At 37.1% G+C, this 17,659-nt stretch overlaps 1 protein-coding gene and 1 pseudogene across 4 annotated transcripts in view; one reads left to right on the top strand and one right to left on the bottom strand.

Annotated features, from left to right (window-relative positions):
- SPOCK1 (SPARC (osteonectin), cwcv and kazal like domains proteoglycan 1) overlaps window positions 1-17,659 on the top strand; it is a 1,031,033-nt gene that overhangs the window by 134,964 nt on the left and 878,410 nt on the right. For 2 of the 4 annotated variants that reach the window (XM_074213490.1, XM_074213491.1), the window contains exons 3-4: window positions 9,741-9,862; window positions 11,478-11,688. The exons of the other annotated variants lie outside the window; for them this stretch is intronic. The gene's annotated coding sequence lies outside the window, so the exon portion shown is untranslated. The remainder of the gene's footprint in view (window positions 1-9,740; window positions 9,863-11,477; window positions 11,689-17,659) is intronic. 4 annotated transcript variants of the gene reach the window in all.
- LOC141504557 (histone-binding protein RBBP4 pseudogene) lies at window positions 4,492-9,152 on the bottom strand (annotated as a pseudogene).

Genomic DNA, 17,659 nt, shown 5'->3' on the forward strand with positions numbered 1-17,659 from the left:
GCTGTCTAGTCATTCAGTCACCAAGTGGCACATATTCTCTCACAGGTGAAATATTAATATGTTTCAATTTGTTTATTGTACTTTGAGAACCAAAGTTTAATATACTTGATTTTCTTTGTATTTTATTTTTATGGCTCTAAAAATATTATCATGTGGAGGAGACTTGGTAACTCACCTAGGAGGTATGACAATACTGAGACCACTCTATTATACTCTAGAGTGTAATTTTTCTCCACTGATGAAGCAGGGACGGTCAGTTTTTTCCACCAACAAAGTTGGTGCTCCTTGTTAAAACAGCAACCTCAGGAGTCCCTAAAACAAATGCTTCTGAGGACATGGTCTAAATGAAGCCAGTTTGAAAACTCTTTGAAACAAAATTGTCTTGGGGAGCTTTCTAAGGATTTCCTTGTACAAAGTCAGCTAAACTCAATTAGAGGTTTTGTAGGGACAAATATTTTGTACCTTTTTAGGAGGCTGTGATGAGGAGTTAACCAGACTCTTTAAAGATGAATTCCCATTGTAGCTGTCACCTTGATGTGGGTCTTGGAGAACTGAATATTTAGGATGATCTTATGAAAACAGTAAAGGTTGGGAAGTGGGTCCATTGCAAATCTGGACATGTTGCCATGAGTACAGGACCATATGATCTCAAAGATGGAAGCAATTACTTCTGCCAGCCTAGACTCCTCATGGCAAGCAGTGACCCCTCTCTTTGAATAACCTGTATGGCACAATCCCATATCATTCTTCACTCTTTTTCAATCAAAAATTGATTATATTGGGGCTCTTCTGCCTCTTCAGGGCAAGAAGTATTGAACCTGTAGTCAAGAAGACTGGAGTTCAATCCAGCATCATTTACTCATTAGCTGTGTGAAACTAGGGCAAATCATTTAACTTTTATCTGCCTCTTCAAATGCAAAATAAGATTAGTAATGGCATCTTATCTCATAGGTTGTTATGTCTCAAATTAGATAAAAATTGTTTTTAAAGAGAGGTGCTTACTTAGCACATAATAAGTTCTATATAAATGCTTATTCCACTCCATTCCCACCCTTATTATAGTTTATATCTAATCAGTTTATGATATTTGGTATCAGTGAAATTAACCACAACAACAAGCCATCAAAGCTCTCATTGAACATATCTTCCTTTCTTATCCCTTTCTATTTATCTTTCTGATCAGGAAACCAACTTTACCCTAAAGGAGGTCCAAAATAGACCTACTGTCATAATCTATACAATGAATTTTCCACTTACTATATATACATTCCTCAGGCAACTAATAATGTTGAATTGACTCTGGAAACAAGTGGTTTTTTGCTGAATCTCTAACTATGATGATTGGGGGGGGGGGTCTCACCTCCCAAAGGGCATGTTCTTTCTCAACATAACTCCTCCCAGAGAGAAAGAAGACTATCCAGTACTTTCTCTTGGTTTCAGTCTCCAGGAAGATCTATCTGATATTGGAAATGGTTCTGGTTGATCTCTCAAATTCTTCTCTGTTCTACACCATGGTAGGAATCATCTGAGTTTCATGGTTGCTATTTTCTCAGGGGTCAGGTTCTCCTCTATTGTCATGTCTTTTCACCCAGGATGATTCAAAGAACTGATTCTTATGGAGGGCTTAGAAGATTATGGGGTAGAATTTTTGGGAAGTACCCTGCTTTTAATGACATGGAGAAGATGGAACTATTTCTGCATAATTAGGATGATTTTGGATGATATGGATTTACATGGCAGAAAAGAGATCCCTTAGTCTATTTGAGGGCTATCTTGAATCCTTGGATCAAAGTAAGGGATAATCATTACTCAGCCCTATATAGAAGGAGGGGACAGTATTTCAGCAGAGGTCTCTAAAGGTTTGATATCCTGTGTTAGAACCCGTGGGAAGAGGGAGGTTTTGGTAGGTCTGGGAATACTGTGTGAGTACAGGGAGAACCTCAGTTAGAACTTGGATCCTAAGGGTTATGGCTAAAAGTGACTAGGAAGTCATTATTACAGATGACTTTAATGCAAAATGAATTATTAACTGTGACCTGATGTTCCTGGAACTGTTCCTGCTCATTATTATCACCTAAAAGTAGGAAGAGAAATCTGTGACTCTTAGATGTGTCATCATCTTGTTCTGGCCTTGATGTTCCTGGTGCAGCTCCAGTTCATTATCATCACCCTGCATGAGAAGACCCACTGTGACTTGCAAAGATTTGGCATTACTCACCATATGAACCAGATTGTTGAAACTTGAGATTTGGTTCTTCCAAAATGAAAGGAAAAAACCCAAGAGCTCTGATTTTTGTTTTTCACATTGTTTTCTTCTCTCATTATGATCATATCTTGAGAGGAAGGTGTAATTTTTGATTTTTGTTTTTTCCCCTTTAATACTTCTTAAGAGGGACAACTAGGTGACACAGTGGATAGAGCACCAGCCCTGGAGTCAAGAGGTCCTGAGTTCAAATTTGACTTCAAACACTTAATACTTGCTTAGCTGTCTGACCTTGGGCTAGTCACTTAATCCCATTGCCTTGCAAACCCCGACCCCCCCAAACCCCCATGATTATCTAGGGAATGTCCTAAAATAATTTAAATGGTGGAAGTTCTTCTAGAAGATTTTTGGGACCTTGTCACCATGGGGTGGTTTTTGAAAGGACTAATGTCTACCCCATGTCTTTTCCTCCTTTGCTACATGTTTGCCCCATAATTCCTCCCTTGCTTTCCAGGAATTAGTTTTCCCAAAAATGTCATAAATATCTTCTCTGTTATCTGTTTGGTATCAGGATCCCTTAACATAACTTCTTAGTTACCTGATTGGCTTTCCAGACTTTGTGCTTGACCTGAGACCCAACAATTTACCATATCCTACTTTATTGACTACTGTATTTCCTCAAAAAAGCATCCCTTTCCGAAAAATTTGGGATCTAAAAACTGGGAGCTTCTTATACAGTGGTGGTAGATTTTTTTTTTAACTTGCATTACTCACCTTTTTGAGCTTGTCTTTGCACTCATTGTTTTGCATTTGTTACCAGTATATTAGGTTACATGTTGCCATGTTCTGCCCAGAAATGGCTCAGAAAAGATTTTCATACAGTGCTGAATTCAAGTTCAAAGTGATCCAGTTTGCAAAAGGAAATGGAACTGCTGCTGAACCTCAGTTTGGTCCTTCTCCAACTGAGGAAAGAATTCAAGACTGGCTATGGGACGAAGAAACCTGATTGAAAACGTCCCAGCAGAAGAAGACCATGAGAGGCAAGGCAACCAAATGTCCTGAGTTAGAGAGGAAAGTGAAGAGATGGATTGAAGAGCAAAGGGTCAGTGGAATTCCTGTGTCCACAGAGATTGTTCATTAGGAAGCCAGAAGAATTGAAAAAGAAGTGACTGATTTCAAAGGAGGACACAATGGTTGCTTCAGGTTCATGAAACAGAATGGGCTAAGCATGTGTCCATGCACCAGATTTGCCCAAAGAGAGCTCGTGGTTAACCCCAGACTAGAGCATAGGCAGGAGAGCAGGCAGAGCCTCTCCTAAGATGATGATTCGTCATCAAATACAGATGAGAACAAGCTAATGGATGAGAGTTTTGACAGTGATGAATTGTATGAATTTTATGATGAATAAAACTTGAGTTCAATAACTTTATGTAATACATTTTTTTTTCAAATTTTGCCCCCCCCCAAATTAAGGTGGTTCTTATAAATGGGGAAATATGGTAAATGCAGTTCCATAAGGGGTCAAGGGAAGTCACATATAGCAAAGTTAAAACCAGGTGTTCTTGTATCCTTGCATATACCCTCTTTATAACTTGTTGGTCCCAAGTTAAAAAAAAATCAAGAAAGGAGAGAAATAATTAGAAAAACAGTTCAAGAAATAAATTAGACAACAAAGCTTATATAAGATGAACAAAAAAATTTGCAGGTACAGCTGCAACATTTTAATGACTGCTATCAGTTGAGAAGTGGAAGGAGAGAGTAAACAGTCACTAGGGAAGAAAATAAAAACAAATTAAATAAAACAAAAAATTAATAAGAAATTTTAACTGGTTTCAGAGGAAACCATCAGGGGTAGGCCAGACTACAACTGAATAATATGTATCCTATAAGGTTGACTATGCCAATTATAGTCTTTAAATCTCTATAAAGTAGGAAAACAGTTCAGATATCTTACAATGTGGCTCAAACTCCTAATTGAATATAAATCCCACCCCATCCTAATTTTACCTAAATTAGCATGAAAACTTGCAGTTATAGCAGTGGATGAAAAATAAAAAAATGATCCACTTCTTGTGTTTAAGTCAGATTTTAGAATTGTATTTGTTCATAATAAGCTCTTGAGAAAAAATTAAATATGGATCTGTGGTTTTACTGAGTCAAAGCCCTCACAATAAATAGTCAGAAATCATTCACTCTCTGGGTTAACAGGTGCCTTTAGAAGAATGTCTGGATAAAAAAGACTTCAAAACAGTGTTAAATCAATCTCAGGGTGAGGAATCTAAAAATCATCACCACTGCAGAAATGCCTTTGACCCCTTGTCCCTTGGGATCCACACTTTCTTCAGGGTCTTCATCATTGTATTCTCAACTATAAGACTGTTTTTCAAGGTTTTTGTTCTCAGAAGCAGAATTATTTGGACAGAGGTATGAAAAATTCTGATCAAGATCAGTGGAAAACCCATCTGCCAGACTTATGTGATATTATCTTCTGATAAAGAAAAATAACCCCAGGTTCATTGGGATTCCAGGAGAAATCAGATACCCTGGCAGTGTGACCATTATGAATAAAGAACAATTCTGCTGTCCCATCCTCTGGATCTTCAGGGGACTGCTCCTCTCCACTTTTACTCAAGTCCCAGATATTTAGATTGTGGTTAGTGCCACTGGAAGTCAATATAGTTTCATTGTGAGGAGTCTATTGAATCTAGAATATTTCATCCTTATGTAGTCCAAAGGAATGTTATTTCAGTTTCAGAATTATAAGATCCCACAATGCAACAGTTGTATCAGCTGCTCCCATGGCAAGAGTGCATTAGGGATTCTAAGGATTGAGAGAGAGGCAGGTTACTTTGTCAGGGTGAGCATCCACTGAGTTGGTTCATAAGTACTGTTTGACTATGTGTCCCAGATAGTAAGTTTCTGAGCATCAGCACCTGATCCATAGGGAGATTTACGGAGCAGGTGTCAAGAAACAACTTCAACCACTGCTATATGCCCTGCAGATATGGTCTTTGCATCCACTATTTAACCTTCCTTTGGTCCTGCCCTGATGTCCCTCAAGCAGATGATCAAGTGCCCACTGAGATTTGGGATCTATGATAGCCCATAGTTCACTTTTTGATAGCCACAGAGATATAGGTTTGGGTTACAGTCCCCAGAAGGATCTGGTTTTGAAGGGTGCTTGATGCAGTTAAAAATAAGTACATTATTGGAAAGAATCTTTCTGGCAATGATGCAAGGATTCTGGGGGCATTTAACAGGCTCTATTCACTTCTTCAAGGTTAATCTTGATTTCAATTTCAATTTCCCCACTCTCTGAGTCAAGTCTCCAAATTCTCCTTTACCTCTCTTATAGCAAGAGGCATCAAACTGAGCATCATTACTGGGGAATTGCTCACCGGCTTTCACAGGATGGTTCTGTTCATCTGAGGTACATGTGCCCAGTCAAGTCGATGAAGGCTGAAATCTTTTCCTTCAGGATTGGTTACATCTGAAAGACATTGTACAGCCAGACTGGGCCACTTTAGGGCATGGATCATCATTTTTCCATATTTTATACTCCTTGTTGAGCACTCTTCTATAGCATAATCAAAAGCTGCATCTTTGATGGTTATGATGGACAGATGAACTGACAGATGGAATGATGGGTGGAGGAGTCAGGTACTCCTAGGTTTGTGGTTCATCATCTAGTCTTTTAGGTAACTAACCTTGGCATCATTTTTACTCCTTATTCTCCCTCACCTCTTATATCCAAATAGTTCTTAGATATGATCTTTAATTTCTATTTATACAATAATCACATTAGTTCAAGTCCTCAGCACTTGAACCTTAGACTATTGTAACTGTCCTCTATTGGTCTGCTTGCCTCAACCTTCTGTGACTCCAAAGCAGTAAGTACTATGAGGAAGGCAATACAGCCTAAAAGTAAAAGTCTCTAAAATAAAGTCATGGGCAGGACTCAGTGATAAAAGATAACAGAACTTCAAACTTAGTTAATAAGAGCAATTAGCTAAAATGGGAAGCTACCAGATAGTAGGATTAAATGAATTCCTTCCTTTCTCCCATGTAACTTTTCCATCCCAATATAATAGTCTTAGTTGGATCAGCCTCACTCACTCCGATATTGTGGAGTCTCTGTTTCCTCCTTCTCTGGAATGATATCCCATTAGACCCCTCAGATGAGATTTCATTTCATGCAACTTGGCCTGCATTCAGGTGTAGTGATTGCCTCAGTTTGTTTCTGGGTTACCTCATACTTAGAATTCCTACTAAAGGAGGAGAGAATGGAAAACTGAGTAATGAAATAATTAAGACAGATGCTTTGTCTCTGTCTGAAGACTTTCTAAATAAAATCCTTGCTTTCTTGTTCCTAAAATGGATCCTCCTATCTTTATAGAGCAATGTGGGGGTAGTGAATGGAGAGTTGCTGGTGGAGTCAAGAAGACCTATTTTTAAGTCTTAATTCTGACACATGCTGATTGTATAACTCTGCATAAGATTCTTGAACTCCCAAGACCTTTGGGCAAATTCTTCAATACTATAATTCTCAGAGTTGATACAGTTCTGCATTGGCAAAGACTTGGTGGACAGAGTTTCTTCAGTGGGAGTTTCCTATTCCAATGAAAACATAGGTCTTAAAAAATCTTTGTAATAGTTGTGAAGTTTAAATGTGAAGTTAAAAAAAATCTATATTTTCCAAATGCAAATTCCTTTTTTTTTTGTAGCTCCTAGAATTGAATAAGAAAAGACGAGATTATTGTTCAGTTGTGTCTGACTCTCCATGACCTTATTTAGGGTTTTCTTGGTAAATATTTTGATTGGTTTACGGTTTCCTTCTCCAGTTCATTTTGCAGGTGAAGAAATTGAGTCAAACAGAGTTAAATGACTTACCCAGGGTCACACAAGAATCAAATATCTGAGACAGATTTGAACTCACAAAGATGATTCTTCCTGTCATCAGACCTGGCATTTTACTGACTGATCACCCAACTGTTTTGAAGCAGGGTTTAGGAAGTCCAGTATCATCATTTTGCAGACTCAAGTATATAGAATTTAAATAGATTGCCCAAAATTATGCAATGAATCAATAATAGAATAAGAATTTGCAACAGGCCTCCTTCTCATGATGGAAATGCTCTTTCCATCATAATTTAGTCTGTGTGGGATCAGACCCTTAGAGCTCATCACTTTATTCAAAGGTTGGGTCTATGTCCAGGTCTAATTCTCCATTAGGGTCCCATATCTCACCATGTTTTTATTACAATCCAAACTTATCTAATCTAATTTAACCTAACAAGCATTTATTATGCATCAGGAACTGTGCTATGCACTGAGGATACCAATAAAAGTAAAAACAGTCCCTGCCCTCAAGGAACTCAATTTCTACTGAAGGGATATAACATATAAATAGGTAAATATAGATAAATTTATATGTAAATACATATATAAACTGAGAAACAGACACATTTATCAATATATAGTTTTTATACACACACATATGTGTGTAGCTAGGTGATGTAATGGATAGAGTATTAAGCCTATCAGAAAGATTTATCTTTGTGAATTCTTAATTTCCAAATGAGTCAGAAAGGAAATGGCAAATCACTTTGTCAAGAAAGCCTGATATTGGGGCAGCTAGGTGGTGTAGTGGATAGAGTACTGGCCCTGGAGTCAGGAGGATCTGATTTCAAATCTGACATCAGATACTTAATAATTACCTAGCTGTGTGATCCTGGGCAAATCACTTAACCCCATTGTCTTGCAAAAGCTAAACAAAAACAAAAACAAAAACAACTTGATACGGAGTCATGAAAAGTCATACATGACTGAACCCCAGAAACGCACATATTTACATATAAATAAAAGGTGTGTATATGTATATATACACACGCACATAAGTATACATGTATAACAAATATGTACCTATATTATATGCATAGATAACAATAACAAATGATAACTGTGCAAGGTGATCTAAAAATATTACTACCATTTTAAGATATTCAAGTTTAATGTATGTGTTAATCTAATTTATATTGTACAATATTTATAATATAAACCAATATATGCTATATATATATATACATGAACAACACACATATATATGCATGTAAGTATATCATATCCATCTATCATGTATGCACATACATAGTAATTTGAAAAGGAAGCATGTAACAACAACCATGAGGATTAAGAAGGGCTTTCTGTAGGATAGTCACATGAACTGGGCCCTAAAGGGAGCCCAAAATTCTAGGAAGTAGAGGTAGGGAGGGAGTACATTCCAAGCACAGGGTTCCACCTGTGCAAAGACCTGTAGATGCTAGATGTAGTGTCATTTCAGAGAACAGCAAACAAGACCATTTTGACAGAATGTAGAGAGTGCAAAGGAGGGAAATGTGCAGACAGATTTGGAAATATAAGGATAACTGAACTGTGAAGAATTTTAAATGCTACACTGAAAATTTTATATTTTATTATAGAAACAGAAATATTACAGAAATAAATTTTTTTGAGCAGGAAAGTGACATGATGGGACTGTTTTTTTAGACTATTTTGTCAATTGGTGAAGGGAGTGATAGGAAACAGAAAGACTTGTTAGGAGGTTATTGCAATAGTACAGGTAAGAAGTGATGGAGGCCTAAACTATCATGGTAGCTATGTGAGTGAAGAAAAGAAGATTGATGCAAGAACTTTCTGAAAATTTCATTGACAAGACTTTACAAGTAACTGGACTTCTTACTCCAAGAAGCAGGAACTGGTAAAAGCAATTACCTTGATTTCAGTGGCAGAGTTGTTGACCTTGGGGTGATGTAGGTAGGAAATTGTTATTAGATCTTTTCTTGCTGAGGAACAATAACTTCTCCATTCTAAAGGAGATGCCTTTTTTTTTTTTTTATCAATTCAGATGTCTCCTCTGCCTTACCTGTCTCACTGCCAGTTTTTCTACCATTGTTTTCTGGTTAAAGTCAAGTCAGGGGCAGCTAGGTGGCGTAGTGGATAAAGCACCAGCTCTGAAGTCAGGAGTACCTGGGTTCAAATGCGGTCTCAGACACTTAATAATTACCTAGCTGTGTGGCCTTGGGCAAGCCACTTAACTTCATTTGCCTTGCAAAAACCTAAAAAAAAAAGTCAAGTCAGGATTTGGATTATATGATTAATTTGATTTTGGGAAAATTTACTTTTCTTGTGTCTTAGCATCCTAATTAGAAGGCCAGTCTACAGCCAAGAACATGTGTTTTTAGCTGAATCTCTATTGGTTTTATTAATGTTCAATTTTGCCAAGAATGCTATTCTAATGTATTTTGTTTAAAATATTTAAATCCAAATTGATTTTCCTCTTCTCGACCTTAAAGTTAATGTAATGTAGAAATATCAAAAAGACTATGGGAAATGAATAAATTAGCATAGTTTCTTATGGGGAGGAGAAATCTGTTTTTCACACATACGTCAATTGTTTTAGAAGATACTAATGTGGGTATGAATGTTATTCTTGTTTTTTTTTTTTTTTTTTTTTTTTTTTAACAAACGTACTGCACAGGGAAGAATTGTGGAATTCCCTACCTGTGGAGAACAAAGATAATCCTGGTGTAAGAAGGAAGAAGATTGATTAATTATATGCTATTGAAAAACAAGTCATGATCAAAAATTGAGAGCTAGAAGGTATTTTAGAGATCATTTTAGTCCAAATACTTCACCTTAGAGTTGATGAAAAAAATGTTTTAATTTACTTGTCCCAGGTCACATAGATGTATTAGAAACAGGGTTGCAAACTAAGTTTTCTGCCATTAAAACCAGTGCTTATATCAACATACCATGATGTCTCCTCATGACAGCAACAGTACTTAGAATCATTGCATACTAGAGCCCAAACTGAAAGGGACCTTACTATCTATTTGATGAATCTGCTTATTTTAAATTCAGGAAAGCAAATTCCAATGACTTGTCCAACATCACAGAAGTCATATGTGATAGAATCAGATTTTGAAACTATGTTCTCTGAGCCCAAATACAGTAGGTGGCTAATCCAGGTTTAGAGGTGACTAGGTTTCTGAGACCTATGATAGTGGAATATGAGTTCTGGAAAGTTGTCTTACCAAGCTGGAGAGACTTCAAGTCCATCAGCCCAGCCAAGTACAGATAGACCCACTATTCCTAGAGTCGATCCTTAAGTGATGATGAACTTTTGGTCTTGACAAATTATGAAATTCACTTTTTAAGATGTGAAAGAGAACCCACATGGATCTTTAGAAGTTCTGATATGTCATAATATAGCAATAACAAAAGCTTACATGACCACAGTACATAAGTTTACAAAACATTTTCTTCACAATTACCTTGAAAAGTATTATTCCCATTTTATAAAGAAATTGTGATTCAGAGGAGCTAAATGATATTCCCTTAGTGAGTTGGACTTGAAACCTACATCCTCTGACTCCAAGCTCAGGAATCATATAATTTCACCATATTCCCACAGACTAAGGGTTAGTTACATTTTTGGAGGGAACTTTCCCTGTAGTCTAGAAAAGAAGGTAAAGGTCTGAATTCCAATTTAAGAAGAGGACTTTGCTCTAATAGGAGAAATAAGGGAAAAGGAGAAGGAGAGTTTCCTCCTTTCATTGATATCTAGTGCCTGGATAAAACTCCCCTGAATAGTTCTTATGTTTAGGATTTCTTCATTTTTTTTTTGCCCAATTCCAAATTTGTAGATTGTTGTCTTAACACTACAAGAATTCATATAACTATGATTCTCATTATGTGACCAAAGCAACAAAATCAGATTTTCCAAGCTTTATTATCTTCTTCTCCAGACAAACATTTGTATAAGAAATACCTATCCATAATCTCTCTCTCTCTCTCTCTCTCTCTCTCTGTCTTACTCTCTCTCATATATTAACATTTGCTATATGCTAGGCACTGTCTTGGGTACCAGGGACAGATGACAATGACAAAAACTACCCTTAAGACAATTGGCATTCTACCAGGGGATAAGACCATACACATCCAATAAGGGAATCTAATTAATGTTAATATAAATTGCATACAAAGTGATTTCAGCAATGTGGGGCAATAGTTATTAGTTGAAACAGTTTGGGCCTATTGTAGGAGGTAGCATTTGAACTGAGCCTGGGTTGTACTTTTGTTGAAAATCCTGAGCAGTACCCATGTATCTGCTATGCTATGCTATGTTTATGTGCATTTATGTGTGAAAACCACATTCACACATGCCCCCCCCCCCCCACAACTAACTCTATGCTACTTTCCCCATTTTCCACAGACTTTCTGATAATTTGCATCTCATAAACTTTAAGGTGGAGGAAGGGAAAAGCAATTTGGATTTAAATCTATTAATTAAGGATAATGAGAAGGAAGAACAGTTTAGAAATGGGGAATAGGATGTGCCAACACACCAACTTGGGAGGTGGACTGCCATCTGATTTAGGACTGGAAGGACCTGAGGAAAACTTTTAGCCCAACCCATTGTACAGGTAAGAAAAAATTCCAAAGTGTTTCCTACTCCCACCCTTGACCTCCACCTCTGAATGAGTTAATTTTGTACTGACATCCACCTGATCTTATCTTGCTTTGAGTTCACAGTTAATTTTTTTTCTTTTTGCAAGGCAATGGGGTGAAGTGGCTTGCCCAAGGTCACACAGCTAAGGTAATTATTAAGTGTCTGAGACCGGATTTGAACTCAGGCACTCCTGACTCCAGGGCTGGTACTATCCACTGCACCACCTAGCCACCCCCACAGTTAATTTTTGATGAACTTCATTTCATATGTGAAATCAGGACAAAGCACAGATGCAAATTCTTGAGTTTGGATAAGATTGTAGGTTATGTTAATCTTTTTAATCGCCACTTCAGGAATAACACAATCAGTTTTACTGCATCATCTCTAAATATGAAGCACAAACATCTCTATGTAAATGTTTAAAACAAGGTCATATTCACAGCCCAGGAGGACAGGATGCACACACTTTAGCCATTTGGAAATCTTGCCAAGAGAACACAAAGCAAAGCCTATGCTATACTGGTAAGACATGTCTTTTAATTCAATTTTAAATGAAATTTTTACACATTTAAAATTGCTGTTGATTTTACATGTAATAATAATTAGCTATGTAAAGTGAAAGACTTACTAAATTAATGTTAATGGGTTCCTGAACAAACTTGTAATTTAAAATGAATAAATGCAGAGTTGGCTGCCATTTGGGGAGTATAGGGGTAAAGTTAGATGAGTCAGAAGCACAGCAGGGAGGAGAGTAAAAAATGGTCAGTCTAGAAGGTAGAGAAATGTCTAGGAAGCAAAGGTCTCAGGTCTGATGGAAGTTCCAGGGTGAGAAGACAGCTGAGTCACAGTGCCAAAGTCCACAGAAGTCAGAAGTAGAACCAGAAGGAGAATGAAGCATGGCTTCATTTTGAGCCACCCTCAAAATGTCTTTGGAAGGAAGCCACCAAAGGGAGAAGGGAGTCGGTGGAAGGATGTCCTCAGGGTCTGAGTCGTGGAATAACAGTCTCTGAAAAATGAAAGTTGTGAGTCACTCAAATGTCAATGAGGAGGTACATGGTGTGTATGGGTATACTGCAATGCCTTACCAGCCAAGAAATGCATAAGAGAAATAACATAAAGAATATCATTAAAGAAATATATTATCAGAAAGAGAGTGGATTGGTCATGAAACCAGTTTGAGAGAGAACTAATAAAAAAACTTCCATGCTTTTGGTCCACAGAATATCATAGGATAGCCCTAGACAACTTAAGTGATTTACTCCCATTGAAAACTAAGAAGAAGCTGAGACTAAATACCTCTTTTATATTTCACTGGACTTCATCAAGCTCTTCCCTACCACAACTCTGCCTGGTCACAGTTCAGCTTCTTTTTTGTGTAAAGTTTTTCTCTATTAGATTGTAAACTTTTTGAGAGCACAAGTGCTGAACTGTATTTGTATCCCTAGTGTTTAACAAATAAAAAAAGGTACTAGGAGGTGCTTTTGTTTATTGACTGCTCTTTATACAGATTAAAAATAACAGTGCTCAGATTTAAAGTAAGGATCTCTAACTTTACATCCACTGTGTTGTCCGTCTCTCCTAAGAGAACTAAAGAAATGGCTTGAGCAAATTAAGTGGACTTGATGGAAGATTATAGGAGGAGAGGCCATGATAAATGGTGTTTTGTATCATTTGAGGGAGTTCTTATACTCCTCTCAAAGCTTCCATTTTAAGGAAAGAGTCCAGGTCAGCTACTAATGACCCCACTTCTGATTCTCTGAAATTTTCATACTATTTCCCAGAAAGAGTACAGTTCCCTCCTTTCTATTTTGGCTCACTTCAAAAAATATTTTTTAAACTAATACAAATAAGAAAAAATGTTGTCATGTACAGCAAAACATGAAAGAATTCATAATATAAAGCAAACATTTCATTTCAAGAAAGTCTATATAATAAATGTTACACATTGTGTTCAAAATCATCCATCTTTTCTTTGCTTCCTTGTAAGGTTTTCTTCTGTACTCTGTTTATATTTCTCTTGGATCTTGAATGTCAAATTTTTCTATTAAGTTCAAGTCTTTTTGCAATTCTGTAAGTCTGGTAATTCATTGAATATAATTTTTTTTTTCATTCTGGATTATGCTTAACTTTGCTGAGTGTGATATTTTCAGCCACAGTTATTTTGCTCTTCAATATGTAATATTCCAAGAACTACAGTCTTTTAATGTAGCCATTACTAAGGTCTTATGTAATTTTAATTGTGACTCTGCTGTATTTGAATTGGTTTTTTCTTGTTATTATTAATATTTTCTCCTTGAACTAGAGGTTTGGAATTTGTCTGTGATATTACTCAGTCTTCCTCCTAGGATCCTTTTCAGGTACTAATTGGTTAATTTTTTCTGTTTTCTTTAATTAGTTTTTTATTACTGTATCAAGATTCTTTTTTTCATAGATTTCAACTAGTTCAGTTATTCTTATACTTTCTCTTCTTGATCTGTTTTCCAGATTGGTTGTTTTTATGAGGTATCTCACATTCTCTTCCAGTTTTTAATTATATTTTATTTTATTATTTCTTAGTCTAATAATTTCACTGGCTCCCCCTAATTTTCAAGGAGTCACTTTTCTTCCTTAAGATTCTAGATGGGGGGGGGGCGGCTAGGTGGTGCAGTGGATAAAGCACCAGCCCTGGAGTCAGGAGTACCTGGGTTCAAATCTGGTCTCAGACACTTAATAATTACCTAGCTGTGTGGTCTTGGGCAAGCCACTTAACCCTATTTGCCTTGCAAAAACCTAAAAAAACCCCATTCTAGATCTATTTTTCCAGTTGGTTAACTCTCTTTTTTTCATAATTCTGTTCTTCTTGGATTGTTTTTATTTTTTTCCTTTTTAGTTTTTCCTCAGTCTCTTTTATTTGGTTTTTAAGTTTTTTTTTTGAGTTCTTCTTAAAATTCTTTTCGAGCAGGTAGCCATTTGATATTACTCTTTGAGGTAGAAGAGGGTTTTTTAAACTTCAATATCTTCTCCTGAAGACAGACCCTGGTCTTTTCCATTCCCATAATAACTGTTCTTTCTCTTTTGTCTGTTTATTAATATATATATATATGTATTATATATATATTTAATTTTTAGCAGCTTCTTGTTATATTTGCCTCTAGTCCTGAGATGTGGGGAATGATGTCTCTGAACTCAGGAATTTTGTCCTGGGTCCAGCCTCTGGACCATTTCCCCCCTCCAAACCATAGCTGGAGTCCTCATCAGACTGTGAAGGAAATGATTTTACTTCCTGAGAACCCCCCAGTGGCCATAACCTTCAGTTCTCTCCTCTGCCCTGGAACCAAGACCCAAGAACTCAGCTCCTGAAAGCGTCCACAGCCAGTGGCGTCTAGCATCACTGCTTCTGTCCTCACCGAGTGTGTCCTGGATCCTTCTTACCCAGGACCTTGTCTGTGCTTACATCCCTTATTAGCAGAGGTTCCCTCTTTTCCCCAGCTCAGATTTCCCATACTGTCCAGGAGGTAAGAATTCCCTGTGGTTGAGGCTGAGTTTCCTAGGGCTGCCTTTGGATGCTTCAGGAATCTAGCCTGGAGACCTTTGCAACTTCACTCCTGAACCTTGGTCATGGGATCTTTCTTTGGATCTTCTAGGATTGTCCCTAGGTTAAGGAGAAAATATTAAGAGCAACAAGAAAAAAAATAATTCAAATATGATGTAGTCACAATTAGAATTACATAAGATCTAGTTTTTTTGACTTGTTTGTGGAAGAAATTTAGAGTTTGGTGTTTTTTTTTTTCCTCTCAGACTTTGTCTTTTTCCCAGAATCCTCTCAGTTCGCTTTTCTTTTATTAGAGTTAAGAATTAATTAGAATGTAAATTCCTTGAGAACAGAGATTATTTTTTTCTTCGCTTGTATTTGAGACCCCAGAACTTACCACAGTACTTGGGAGATAGTCAATATTTAATAAATGCATGTTGCTGTGTCATAGCATTTAGCATTACCAGAAGAATATTATTTTTTAAATATTATTTTCATGGAAGAAGGGCTAAATCATATTAAAGATCATAATTCATATTAATATTTTCATAACCATTTTGACTGGCATTACTTCAGGAAATTCTTAAAGTTCCAAGGTTTCAGGCCACTAAAAAAAAATGACTAGAACATGCAAATCATCAAGGTTGCTTAGAAAAGGTGTTATTGTCATTTTCACCAAAAGTAATCTAAGGAAATAACTGATAGCATTTGAACCAGCTTGGGTATGATCTTCCATGTTTTCACCCTTCCCACTCGACACAGTAACCAAAGAGAGAATGATATACATCCCACTCCAAGGGATACAACCAAACCAGTGATGCATTATATGCTGGCATTTAACTGACTGACAGCCTCCATTTCTAAAATTAATTCCCTGCTCCTATGGAGTTAAGCTTTCTGATGAGGCCTCTCACAAAAATATGAGGTCTTTACATACAGAATGGTCTAATTAAATAAGAATAAAGGCAGAAAATTTCCAGCTTAAATGAGATACATTTATTCCAAGCATGAGGTTGAATCTTTAATAATTTGAAATGTAACAGTCTTTTTCCTCCTGGGATCAACAGGATATCTTGCTCTTTCCCATGTTTTCTTCCCTTTTCCCTCCTTATCTTTATGTATGATGGTGAAAAAGAAGAGAAATGTGTTTAGTTCTGTTTTCTTCTCTGAGACCTGGGCCAGGGGACTGAGATGTTTGTGACACTCAGGGAATGGAAAGAAAATGAACCTCACTTTGACCTCACCCAGCTCCATGAGCATTCTCCCTTGCAAATTGTCATTCTATAGGATGGGGTCACTTGCTTTGCCCTCACTTTCCTTTGGGGACTCCAAGGCAAGAGTTTGTGACCATTGACGAGCAGAAGCAGATACCTTGGGCTGTACAGCTGTCCTAGGTGATGACTAAGACACCTTTCAAGAGTTTGTTCTCACTTTTTGTCTGAATTAAACTGAATGTGCCAAGAGAAGATGGTGTAATGAAAGGAAGTTTTATATTATGACATGCCAGTTTATACCAACATTTTAAAAGTTGAAAAGGGTTTAAAATACATGTAAACAGGGGCGGCTAGGCGGTGTAGTGAATAAAGCACTGGCTCTGGAGTCAGGAGTACCTGGGTTCAAATCTGGTCTCAGACACTTAATAATTACCTAGCTGTGTGGCCTTGGGCAGGCCACTTAACCCTGTTTGCCTTGCAAAAACCTAAAAAAAAATAAAATACATATAAACAAATGAATTACTTCTACTGGTTGATACAGATAGAAAAATTATCTTTTAAAATAGACATTTCTACACTTTACACACACACACACACACACACACACACACACACACACATACACACATATAGAATACAACCAGGTAACAGTGTCTGACACTGTTATTTTAACACTATTATAAGGTAGTTTTCTACAGGGTTTCTTGTTCCCTAGTCTTGGTACATCTCAATGTGGGATTTCATGGTAGAGAAGGAATGCCTGGGTATCATCTGACTGGTGACTGAGTCATCAATTCCCTTCTCCACATATGGAACTGGTCACATTTTTTTTGCCTGTAGCAAGATGAATTTGTAGGAATTTTTGCCTGAGGTTGGGGGAATAGGAAGGGGGGGGGACAGAATAGATATGAAAAGAAAGGATTGACCCTGTCTTAACTGCCTTCCTCAATTTCCAATTGAATCTTGCACGCTGTCTTGGATTCCTCTTTTGCCTCCCTTTCCCTCAACATGAACATAAGCTAGAAAAAGGTTGCCCTTAGTATCCAAACTATTTACATTTCTAACCCTCACTTCAGTTTCTGACAGTATTGACACAATGATAATGATGTTTTCCTTTGTTCTCAAAGAAAACCATAACAGGGAGGTGATGCCATCCCATGTACCCAAATTAAATTTGAGTGAGGGGATGCTGTGCTGAGTCACCAGCCTCACTTTCTTCT

The sequence above is a fragment of the Macrotis lagotis genome, chromosome 1, assembly GCF_037893015.1.
Source record: "Macrotis lagotis isolate mMagLag1 chromosome 1, bilby.v1.9.chrom.fasta, whole genome shotgun sequence".
NCBI classification, from domain to species: domain Eukaryota; kingdom Metazoa; phylum Chordata; class Mammalia; order Peramelemorphia; family Peramelidae; genus Macrotis; species Macrotis lagotis.